The 12,921-nt window shown below is 41.3% G+C and overlaps 1 protein-coding gene across 1 annotated transcript in view; it reads left to right on the top strand.

Moving 5' to 3' along the window:
• OTUD7A (OTU deubiquitinase 7A) overlaps positions 1-12,921 on the top strand; it is a 153,680-nt gene that overhangs the window by 7,291 nt on the left and 133,468 nt on the right. Inside the window, exon 2 of the mRNA XM_017518205.2 lies at positions 12,191-12,312. The gene's annotated coding sequence lies outside the window, so the exon portion shown is untranslated. The remainder of the gene's footprint in view (positions 1-12,190; positions 12,313-12,921) is intronic.

Genomic DNA, 12,921 nt, shown 5'->3' with positions numbered 1-12,921 from the left:
AAAAAAAAAAAAAAAGTAGAAAACACATTCCATAATATCTTGAATAAAATCTGACATGCAAAACGCATGATATACCGTGGTAGCAACTCTCAGGATAAAGACAAGTGGGCGCTACGTGGCAAATGAGACCTTGTGCTCATACATAGAATCCAGTGGGAAACAATGTTGAATGAGTTATTAGCATCATTTCGTATAAATTGGGAAGAAAATTAGTGAGTCCTTTCCTTATACCATGTACATGGACAAACAGAAGATAGAGGGAACAGAGATACCTCAGGGACCAAGCGCTGATTGCAGATGTGTGGCCAAAGTACTGGAAAACATCCACAACGATCCAGGAGGCTTTGCTTTGATCACACCCTGAGAATTTTCATAAAATAAACACTGTTTGGGAGTTTAAGACGAAGAATAGAACCGTGCTTCTGCAAATTATGACAGTCATGTCAATGTTACAGAATATTCTAGGACAGATTTCCAGAAGAAAAGAGTGCATCTTGTGCACCATCAGCTTGCAGTGGCCTTGACTAGAAGTCGGCCTAGGGTCTGACTTTGTTTTCTTTCTGGATAATGTTTTTGAGGGGGAACACTGGGGACATTGTACATCTGAATTTTTGGAGTACACCTGATTAAAGAGGTAGCATAGTGTAATTGTAAAAAAAAAAAAAAAAAAGAAAGTTCATTTGGAATTTGGAATTAGAAGAGTTGGGTTCAAATCTCTAAACCCTCATTTACCTGTTGTTCTCTTTAGAAAAGTCACTTCACTTCCAAGTCAAGATTTTCCATTTGTAAAATGAAAGTTTGGGATTGAAGGGACTTCAAAAGTCCTTTCAAGTTATAACACTCTGCTCTTATAAGTTCCTCATGTCAGTCCTATGGTAAAGATGGAAAAAATGTAGCCTGAATTTAATTTTAATGAGATAGAAGTCACCATTTTCAATGACCATATACAGAGAATACATTTGTCTGTTAGTCCTTTAGTTAGGCCTAGAAAGGAGTTTCTGGCAAACGGCTGTGAGGCTGTGTCTCCCTTCCTATCTAGCCACGTTCTAAATGCTGTAGAACAAAAGTTAGCCAAGTTTCTCATAAGGGATCAATAGTAAATATTGAAAGATTTGTGGGCTCTGTGGTCTCTGTTTACAACCAGCCAACTCAGCCAATAGACATTATATGAATGAATGGATGTGCTTGTGTTTCAGTAAAACTTTATTTATAAAAAACAGGCAGGTGGTGGACAGGCTGATGTGCCCTGCCACCTACTCTTGCGCAGTGAAAACATTCGTGGCCCACAGATCAAATTGTCATTTATTTGGTTAGGTTTTATTTCGCACTAAGTCCTAGGATTGCAAATATGCATGTGTCAGTTTCTGATCTCCAGGAACTTCACAGTGAGGAGATAGCAGGTGAATGAGCTGGAGAGCTCCTTGAAGTGGGGAGGTGCCTGGGGTGTGGATCCGATCCTGTGAGTGCACAGAGCTGTGAGTGCCAGATTCTGTCTGGAGGTTAGGCCAGGCAACCAAAGCCAAAAGGAGTTCAGATGACTTGTCCTAGGCAGGAGTTGTGGTGCACTGAATCTAACAAAATGAAATTCAGTACTGACGGAAATGGGACAGTGAGTTTAAAGTACAAGATAAAAGCAAAGAAGCAAACAAAAAACAGCTGTTCAACTGGGAAACAAAAGCTGTCACTTAACAGTAACTTCATGTGAGTTTCTGCAGCTGCAAGAAACTAGAATGGGATAAATGGGTCCCAACTCATCAGGGCCTTGAGCTTCTCCACCCTGTGAGCTGATAATGTCTGAAAGGTTCTCTTCATTTCTTGGCCAGCGCAAGGAAGGTCTGGAGGGAAGTAATTTCCTGACACTAAGCTGGCTGTGATGGAAAAGGAAAGTGTAACTCCTGGGTGTTCTGTTAATTTTCACATTAACCTTGTGAGCCAGGGATTTTATTATATCCGTTATAGAGCAATGCTTCTCAAATTTGGTGTGCATAAGAATCTCTGGAGATACAGTTAAAGTGTGGGTTCTGGTTCAGCAGGTCTCAGTGGGGCCCGAGAGCATTCATTTCTGACGAGCTCCAGCAGATGCCAATATAGCTGGGCAAAAGTACTGTATAAAATCCACAACGTGTCCTGGGGCTTTGCTTTGATCACACCATGAGAATTTTCATAAAATAAACACTGTTTGGGAGTTTTAAGAGGAAGAACAGAACTGTGCTTCTGCAAATTATGGCAGTCATGTCAATGTTACAGAATATTCTGGGACAGATTTCCAGAAGAAAAGGAGTGTATCTTGTTCACCATCAGCTTGCAGTGGCCTTGGCTAGAAGTCAGCCTAGGGTCTGACTTCATTTTCTTTCTGGATAATGTTTTTGAGGGGGAACACTGGGGACATTATATGTCTGAATTTTTAGAGTACGTTTGATTAAAGTGGCAGCATTGTGAACAGCAGGGAAGTGGATGAGGAAACAAAAATTGACAGAGTCCATGATTTGTCAAGATTAAACTGCTATGAGTGGCTGTAAGAAAAATTCAGAATTTATGTAACTCAAATAGGTATACTTCAAAAATAGTGAGAAATAGGTTGGCACAGGTCAGAATGTGAAAGCCCAATAAAGCTAGGCAGAGACTTGGTAAGATATAAAATAAGTGCCTCAAAATTTTCAGTGACAATAGTGCCCTAATACAGTACTTAAGGAAAATTCAGTATTTAAGGAAGAGCTGTAAAGGGTCTCCAGGAGTGGGCAAAGTATGTTTTTAATTAAACATTTTATTTTGAAACAATTGTATATTTATATGCAGTTGTAAGAAGTAATACAGAGTTCCGTGTCCCCTTTACCCATTTTCCTCCCATGGCAGCATCGTGCAAAACTGTGGTCCAATATCACAACCAGCACATTAACATTGATGTAGTCAATATATAGGACATTTCCATCCCACAAGGATCCCCAGTGCTGCTCTTTATACCCACAATCACTTACCCAACATCATCCTTAACCTCTGGCAACCATTAATCTGTTTCCATCTCTATAACTTTGTATTTTAAGATGTTATATAAATGGAATCATATAATATGTAATTTGGGGATTTTTTTTTACTTGGAATAATTCCCTGGATATTCCTCCAAGTTGTTGTGGTTATCAAGCATTCGTTCCTTTTCTTTATTGAGTAGCATTTCACGGTATGGACATTCCACACTTTGTTCAGTCATTCACCCCTTGAAGGTTCTGAATTATTTATAGTTGCAGGTTGTTATGAAGAAAGCTGCTATGAGCATCCCTGTACAAGTATTCAGGTGAACATAAGACTCCGTTTTTCTGGGATAAGTGCCTAGAGTCCAGTTGCTGGGCTGCATGGTAGTTTTACGTTTAGTTTTATGAGAAACGGCTTTACAGAGTGGCTGTGTTATTTTGATTCCCACAAACAGCATGTGAGTGATCCATTTCTCTGCATCCTTGTCAGCTGTTGGTGTTGTCACTGATTTTTATTTTTGTTGTTCTGATAGTTGTGTAATGATAATTCATTGTGTTTTAATTTGCATTTCCTTAGTGGCTAAGGATACTGTACATTTTTATGTACTTATTTGTCATATATACATTCTGCTAAGTAAAATGTCTCTCCATGTTTTTTGCCAATTTTCTAAGTGATTTAACTGTTGAGTTTTGAGAATTGTTTGTGATATTTTTATTATACTTTAAGTTCTGGGGTACATGGGCAGACCGTGCAGGTTTGTTACATAGGTATACATGTGTGACATGGTGGTTTACTGTATCCATCCCCCTGTCATCTACATTAGGTATTTCCCCTAATGTTATCCCTCCTCTATCCCCCCAACCCCTGCCATCCCTCCTCTAGTCCCCCTACCCTCCGACAGGCCCCAGTGTGTGATGTTCTGCTCCCTGTGTCCGTGTGTTCTCATTGTTCAACACCCTTTTACAAGTGAGAACATGTGGTGTTTGGTTTTCTGTTCTTATGTCAGTTTGCTGAGAATGATGGTTTCTAGCTTCACCCATGTCCCTGCAAAGGACGTGAACTAATCCTTCTTTATGGCTGTATAGTTTTCCATGGGGCATACATACCACATTTTCTTTATCCAGTCTATCCTTGATGAGCATTTGGGTTGGTTCCAAGTCTTTGCTATGGTAAACAGTGCCACAACAAACATACGTGTGCATGTGTCTTTATAACTGAATGTTTTATAATCCTCTGGTTATATACCAGTAATGGGATTGCTGGGTCACATAGTATTTCTAGTTCTAGATCATTGAGGAATCACCACCCTGTCTTCCACAATGGTTGAACTAATTTACACTCCCACCAACAATGTAAAAGTGTTCCTATTTCTCCACATCCTCTCCAGCATCTGTTGTCTCCTGATTTTTTAATGATCACCATTCTAACTGGCATGAGATGGTATCTCAATGTGGTTTTGATTTGCATTTCTCTAATGCCCAGTGATGATGAGCTTTTTTTCATGTGTTTGTTGGCTGCATAAATGTCGTCTTTTGAGAAATGTCTGGTGATGTCTTTCACCCACTTTCTGATAGTGTTTGTTTTTTTCTTGTAAATTTGTTTAAGTTCTTTGTAGATGCTGCTTATTAGTCCTTTGTCAATGAGTAGATTGCAAAAAAATATTTCCTATTCTGTTGGTTGCTGGTTTACTCCAACGACTTTCTCTTGCTGCCTCTGAGCACTGGGGCACAGGCTCTTTGAGGTCTCTCTGGAGCTGAAGGGCTGGCTCCCACCCTGGGCTGGAGCAGAGGATGTGGAATATGTCAGTGAAGGTTGCAGACGGGCGTGGAAGCAAGTGGAGCAGGCACAGTCCATGGAGGACAGTGGGCCCTGGTGCAGAGGCACACGGGCATCATCCAGATGGTGAAAAGGCGACGGGCCCAGATTCTGCCCTAGTGCAGGGAAGATGCCAAGATTTCAGACCAGAGGGAAGTGCCGGAGAGCTGCAGAGACCCTCTCCTTTCATCACATTTGGGTGCTGCCTGTGACTTGCCAGACTGGCAGTCCCCAGCATGCTGCCAGCAGGCACGCTCAAAATGCGCTTCTGGCCTGAGCCCTCGCTGGCCTCAGCACACCAGCTGCTGGCCGTCTGTGAAGAAGAGCTCTCTGTAATGGTGCTGCAGGGACAGCCCAATCTACCTGTCCACCCCCAACTCCTTGTGCCCCCCTAACCCCGTGCCCTGTCACACCCGCAGCCACACCAAATCCTTTGCCAGCCTTCTGCACAGGGGACTCCCTCATGTGCAGGCCACCCACCCCCCACTCATGTCTGCACTGGTGGTTCCCTCTGCAGAGAATTCTCCGTGGGGCAGTGGAAGGACAGGTGCCTGAGCCCACCTTACTCCGGTGTATGTGAGAGAATTACCTGAGAGAAGTGAGAAACACCTGCTTGGTGAAAGCCTGGCACAGAACAGGGCTTCAGCAAACACCAGGAGTCTCTGCCCTCCTTACCCTTCTGGGAACTCTTATTTAGAGTTTAAGGTTCAAGCCAAGTGTCTCCTTCTCTCTGAGGAGTTCCCTGTCCCCGGAGGCAGACGACAGGACAAGCCGTGGCCTTCCTTGGACTGGGGCTGCTCTCTGCACCTCAGGCATTCACCAAGGAACGGGCTGGCTGCCAGTGTTGGCCTCCAGGTCTGTCTCCTGTTACAGGAGATTACAGGGCTCTTGATGGCAAAACCACTCAACTTGATTTCTGCCTTGTGACCTGCAACTCCTAGCGCAGTAAATGCTCATTAAAATGTTGCTGGTTTGTGCAGGATCTGGATTTTATGCCAATAACTAAATAAATAAAGTCTTGCTGGCTGACTACAGTGAAGTATCAGTCACCTCATAGCTGTTTGGATGACTATTATCAACAGGAGAAGAGGTACATGTTGGGGAGAGGGTGAAGAAAAGAGAACACTAGTTCATTGTTGGTAGGAATGTAAATTAGTGCAGCCATTACAGAAAAAGTATGGCCGTTCCTTAAAAAATTAAAAATAGAACTACCATGTGATCCAGCAATCCCACTGCTGGCATATAGTCAAAGGAAATGGAATCAGTATGTCAGACAGATACCTGCACTCTCATGCTCACCTCAGCACTATTCACTATAGCCAACACATGGAATCAACCTGTGTTCATCAAAAGAAGAATGGATAAAGAAAATGTAAAGCGTGGTATAAATACACAATGGATAATATTCAGTCATAAAAAGAATGAAATCCCTTCACTTCTGGCAACAATGAACCTGGAGGGCATCATGTTAAGTGAAATAAGCCAGGCACAGAAAGACACATATTGCATGATCTCACTTATCTGTGGAATCTGAAAAAAGGTGAACCCACAGAAGCAGAGAGCAGAATGGTATTGGCCAGGTGCTGGGGGACGTGGGGTGGGTTGAGGAGATGTTGGTCAAAGGATACAAATTTTAGTTGTGCAGGAGAAAGAAGATCAAGAGATGTATGGTGACTATTATAACATGGTAACTATTGTGACAATACAGCCTTAAAAATTCTTGAAACTTGCTGAGAGAGTAGATAATAATAAAGTAAACTGGTATTACCAAAAAGTTTTCTGATTGAATGATGAGCAAAAGTTTCCTGGGGGAAGTGGGCCTTGAGGGGATCTGGGCTTGTGAAGGGTGGAGGGGCGTTATGACAGGGAGAGGGAGGACCTAATGAAAGAAGACAGCAAAACCTAGGTAGGAGTGGGGGACAAGGAGAGCAGCAAGAGCCCAGGATCCAGGTAGCCTGAGGGAGGAGGCCCCCAGCAATGGGAGGCCAGAGAACATGCCACCAGTGCCTGTTGGCCCATCACACACCTGCGCTGGGCTGGCCCCTTCCGCTGGCTCTGTGTAGGCAGTGTCCTGGCTTCTGAGCTCCACTCCGGGGCCACCAGCATCACCTGGCACTCTGCTGAGTGGTTGCTGCTCATTTGCACCTGCTGTTTCCCAGCAGTCAGTCCTGCAGCATCTCTGGTCCTGTGGTCCTGCCTTCATCTTGAGCCCCTCTCAGTGCCTTGTATTTTGACTTTACAATAGTGTCAGCTTACAGCAGTGAGCTCCTTCGGGTCCCTGGAGCGTCTTCAGAGGTCCCTTTTCATCTTCACCAGGACCTTTGGACCAGCCCAAGTCCCGTGGTGATGCAGAGACAAAGCAGTCGTGGTGGCTTCTTAGACCACAGAGGAAGGGGACATGGCTGGTGCTGATCCCAGACCTGGGAAAGCTCCGCCAATGGGTTTCCCGTATACTGGCCTTCAGTGACTCGAAGGGGGCGTGTGGAGAGGAGGATTCAGCTAGAGCAGCCTCTTTATGTTTTCATGTGCACCTTACAGATCTGGGTCTCTGCCCTCACCCAGAGCTCCCCAGACACACGGTGTGTCCAGAGCATTAGCACGCTCCCTGGCCCACTGTTGGCACTGGAGGCCTTGACAAGGGTGTGTCTTCCTGGCATCACCACATCCAATCCAGTCCCATTCTGCCTTTCAGAGCCGGAACAGGTCTAAAATGCCTATTTTATTTTAGAAACCACTGTTTTCCCCAGGATTGAAATGTTCAGGAAGCATTCATCCCACCCTTAGTTTAACCGATTGCCTTACCCTCCTCCCTTTTGTTTTGTTGCGGATCTGAACTCATTTTTCCCCATGGCTATTTTCTTGCATTTCCCTCCAGAGGTATTGGCATTTGGAGAAGCACTTCAGCCTTCCAGATCTTTACGTAATTCATTACGGACATATTTTGGACTTACAGTGCCTTACAGGACAAAAAAAAAAAAGGGAGAGAGAGAGACTCTCCTCGTTATTTCCAGAAGTTGTTACAGACTTCTCCTGAATTTAAATTTCCTGAAAATTTGGCCAGGACATGCTGTAAGTTTTTATTTCATTAGAGAACCACAAACAAAACCGCTTACAGCAGGCCTGAGACAGAGATGAACACCTGGCCTGAGCATGTCTCCTCCACCTTCCTGAGAGACAGACCGAGTGACTTCTGTGTGAATTAAAGCCCATTTCCTAGAAACTTACTCTTCTCTTGAAGCTTTTAGGAAAACTAAGAGATAAAGCCACCCACCAAGAGATGAAGCAGAAATGGTGTCTGTCCCAATTCAAGTGTTTGAGGGTCATTAGTTGGGGAGCATCCTTCATTCTTTCAGCCAGGGAGCTGCACATCTGTGAAGACCCCAGAAGTGGGCAGGGGACCATGTCCAACGTGGGAGACACTGGTAGTCACAGGGCCCAGTGGGAGTCACAGGGCCCACTGGGAGTGGGAGTCACAGGTCCCTAGACACTGGGAGTCTAGGATCAAAGGCTGTTCTTAAGTAGGCTTCGTGACAAACATGCATTTGAGCTGGGTCTTGAGTGGAGCCAGGAGAGAACAGGAATTTTGAAAATTCCTGAGGGAAAAAATGTGAACAAACAAAGGGACACAGGAAATAGTTTATTGTTAACTATAATTTTCCTGCTATGTTATCAAATACAAGAATGTATTTCTTCTATCTAATTGCATGTTGGTACCCATTAGTCAACTTCTCTTCCTCCCCGCTTGCCTTCCCAGCCTCTGGTAAACACTATTCTACTCTCTACCTCTGTGAGACCCACCTTTTTTGCTCCCACATTTGAGTAAGAACATGCAATATTTGTCTTTCTGTGCCTGGCTTATTTTACTTAACATAATGACATCCAGTTCCATCCATGATGCTGCAAATGACAAGATTCCGTTCTTTTTATGGTTGAGTAATATTCTGTTCTGCATGGATTCCACACTTTATCCATTCTTCCATTGGACACTCAGGTCAATCCATATTTCGGCTATTGTAGACAGTGCTACAACAAACATGGGAGTGCAGACATCTCTTCAATATATTGATTTCCTTTTTTTTTAGACAGAGTCTTGCTCTGTCTCCCATTCTAGAGTGCAGTGGCACGATCTCAGCTCACTGCAACCTCCACCTCCCGAGTTCAAGTGATTCTCCTGCCTTAGTCTCCCAAGTAGCTGGGATTACAGGCACCCACCACTGCACTGGGCTATTTTTTGTATTTTTAATAGAGACAGGGTTTCGCCATCTTGGCCAGGCTGTTCTCGAACTTCTGACCTCGTGATTCACCCACCTCAGTCTCCCAAAGCGCTGGGATTACAGGCATGAGCCTCCCCACCAGCCTGATTTCCTTTCTTTTGAATATATACTCAGCAGTGGGATTCCTGGATCTGTGGTCATTCTATTTTTAGTTTTCTGAGGAACTTCCATATTGTTTTCCATAACGATATTTCTAATTTACATTTCCCTTTCTCCACATCCTCATCAGCATCTGTTATTTTTTGTCTTTTTTATAATAGCCATTCTAACTAGAGTGAGATGATATCTCATTGTGGTTTTAATTTGCATTTCTCTGGTGATTAGTGATATTGAGTTTTTTTTCATATGCCTGTTGCCTGTTCGTATGTCTTCTTTTGAGAAACTCTATTCAGGTCATTTGCCGATTTTCTAATCAGATCATTTGTTTTTTTGCTATTGAGTTGTTTGAGCTTCTTATATAATCTGGTTATTAATCCCTTGTCAGACAGAAGTTTGCTGATATTTTTTCCCATTCTCTAGGTTGTCTCTTCACTTAGTTAATTGTTTCCCTTGCTGTGCAGAAGCTTTTTACCTTGATATAATCCCATTTGTCTATTGTTGTCTTTTTGAGGTCTTATGAAAAAAATATTTGCCCAAACCGATGTCCTGAAGTGTTTCCCCAATGTTTTCTTCTGGTAGTTTCATAATTTTATGTCTTAAATTTAAGCCTTGAATCCATTTTGAGTTGATTTCATTATGTGATGAAAGATGAGGATCTAGTTTCATTCTGCTGCATGTGGATATTCAGTTTTCCCAGCACTGTTTATTAAAGAGACTGTCCTTTCCCCACTGTGTGTTCTTGCCACCTTTGTTGAAACTGAGTTGGCTGTAAGTGTATGGATTTATTTGTGGGTTCTCTATTCTGTTCCATTGGTTGATGCGTCTGTTTTTATGCCAGTACCATGCTCTTTTGGTTACTATAAATTGGTAGTATTCTTTGAAATTAGGTAGTGTGATGCCTTTAGCTTTGTTCTTTTTGCCCAGGATGACTTTAGCTATTCAAGGTCTCTTGTGGTTTTATATGAATTTCAGGTTTTTTTTCTATTTCTTTGAAGAATGTCATTGGTATTTTGACAGGAACTGCATTGAATCTGTAGAGCACTTTGGTTAATATAGATATTTTAACAATGTTAATTATTCTAATCCATGAGCATGGGATGTCTTTCCATTTTTTCAGGTTATCTTCTTGTTGAGTTGCAGTTGTTCTGTATATGTTATGATATTAATCCCTTATCAAATATATGACTTGCAAATATTTTCTGTCATTCCATTGGTTGCCTTTTCACTTTGTTGATACTACCTTTGGTACACAAAGTTTTTAATTTTGACAAGGTCCAATTTATCTTTTTTTTTTTTTTTTTTTTGGTTGCCTGTTCTTTTGGTGGTGTCATATCCAAGAAAGAATTGTCAAATCCAGTGTCATAAAGCTTTTCCCAGTATTTTCCTCTATGAGTTTTATAGGTTTAGCTCTTACATTTAGGTCTTTGATCCATTTTTACTTAATTTTTGCATACAACATTAGGTAAGAGTCTAACTTCATTATTTTGCATGTGGATATGCAGTTTTCCCAGCACCATTTATTGAAAAGATTGTGCTTTCCATATGGAGTGGTCTTCTGGAAAACCACTGGCCATTTTTGTGAGGCCAGATGTGGCACCCTTGTGGAAAATGATTTAACCATATATTTGAGGATTTATTTCCAGTCTACCTGAACTATTAATATGTCTTTATGGTCACACCATATGCTTTGATTACCATAAATTCATAGTACATTTGAAATCAAGATGTATGAGACCTCCAACTTTGTTCTTCTTTTTCAAGATTGTCTTGGCTATTGATTCTATTCTTTTGCATTTGGTATATTCCTATTTCTGTTCAAGAACTCAGTAAATTTATTGCCTACAAAATCATTTTGAAGGAACTACTCAAGCCTTCTAGTAAAATTAAAAATTAATATAGGAGCAATGAGATGTATGCAAATTATTCATGATCAACTAGCAAACACTAAAACACAGTCATGTTACAAGTAATAATATAGCAATGAAGCTTAAAGCAGTTGTTAAGAATTATGATTTCTAAGAAATTAGAAACACAAAAATTGAAAGCAATTTCGAATCAACATTTTAAATGATTTCAACAAAATATAGCGGGTAGCCAAGGAGAAGATTGGAGTTAGATTGAACTAAGTGCCTTATCCTACGTGGAAATTAGAGGTTGTGTATGTTATTTAATACTCAGTTTAGATAGAAAAAATAAACATGCACATGCGTGTTATAAATGTAAAGGAAATACTAGAAGAAAAATAAGACATAATTTCTAAAACATTAGAGAAAAAATAAGAACAATCAAGTCAGTTAAAGACAGTAAAGGAGAAAACTTGACAGGTCAAAAACACAAGATAATGGTGAAAGGTCCAAATATACCAATCACTCCCTCTCCTGCTCCCATACCCTGCCAAAGGAGAAGGAATGGGTTAAATTCCCTGATTAAAAGACAGATACTCAAACCGAGTAAAAATTAAATTTTGCCTATAAGTTATTAGGTAAAATAAAGGACCTAAAAAGATAAAAATGTACGGCATCTGCTGAATGCCTGCGGAATGCCCAGTTCAGATGGGATGCACCTGGTTCCACTATGTGAAATATGAACAGCCCCCTCACTTTGAGGTTCCCTACAGATCACACCCCCAGAACTTCTCTCCCAGAATCTCAGAAGTCAAGAGTTGAGTTCTCGAGGCCCCCTGAGAGCATAGTCCAGTCCCCTCGCACATCAGCTTATAGGGCCTCTGAGCCTACCCTCACATCTGTTAAGTCTGCACAGATGAGATTTTTCCCATTTTGATCCTCATCTGTCTCCTGATGGGACGTTCATTTAAAAATTAAAGGGTGGGATCATGTGTTGGGAGTGGGATTCAGGGGGTGCAGGATTCACCAGCCAATTTCAGATGCATGTTAAATATTTAAAATAATTTTAAAATTTGAAATATTAATATTTAATTTTTAAAATATAAGACATTAATTCCTAAAGCTTAAATTGTTAATTTTCACTTTCCATGAAGTGTGAACATTCTCTTTGATTCTCATTGTCTTTTCCAGAGTTCTCAGGCACTGTGGTCTCACCTTCTACTGGGCAACAATGGGCCATTTCCAGCAGCGACGATGCAGCATTGGCCTGCATGCCTGACTGTCACACACCTCCAGAATCAGGTGTCTGAAAAGTAAGTCCTGTGTTCATGGGGTCTCGTGGCAGGACAGAGGGGCAAGTGCAGTCACCGCCTCTGACAACAGAGCTGGTAGTGGTTCTGTGGATTCCCTGGAAATCAGATATAAAGCCCAGATAAACTGTAAAGTAAATTGACAAAGAATCATGAGATGTATTTCATACTGCATTAGAATTTGAGATTGGAATAATAGGCATTGTTCTTTAAAAGGAAAAAAACAACGGTAGTGATTGACAAGTGAATTGATTTATACCAGTGCAAAATTTGTCATCTGTTGCAACCATTATTGATTTTTAAAATATTATAAGCAAAAGAAAAATAGTCCCATTATCTTAACACACTAATTATTTTTATTTTTACTGTTTCCTTTTACTTCTTATCCAAAAATACAATTTTAATCTGGCTGATAGCAAAGCCATTCTTTTGCTTTATGACTCTTGAGACAAATATTTTTGTATACCTTTTTACCTACTTTTTATTTTATAAGCTTTAATTCTGCAGAAAACTTGAAGGAATAGAACAGTGAACACCCCTAATTCTTCACCCAGAATACAAAAACAGACATTCACAAATGATAAATATATGTTTGTATGTGTTTGATTCTTT

Source organism: Cebus imitator, unplaced genomic scaffold (assembly GCF_001604975.1).
Source record: "Cebus imitator isolate Cc_AM_T3 unplaced genomic scaffold, Cebus_imitator-1.0 Scaffold662, whole genome shotgun sequence".
In the NCBI taxonomy this organism is placed as follows: domain Eukaryota; kingdom Metazoa; phylum Chordata; class Mammalia; order Primates; family Cebidae; genus Cebus; species Cebus imitator.
Note: the sequence above shows the minus strand (reverse complement) of the source record. Positions and strands in the feature narration are given on the sequence as shown.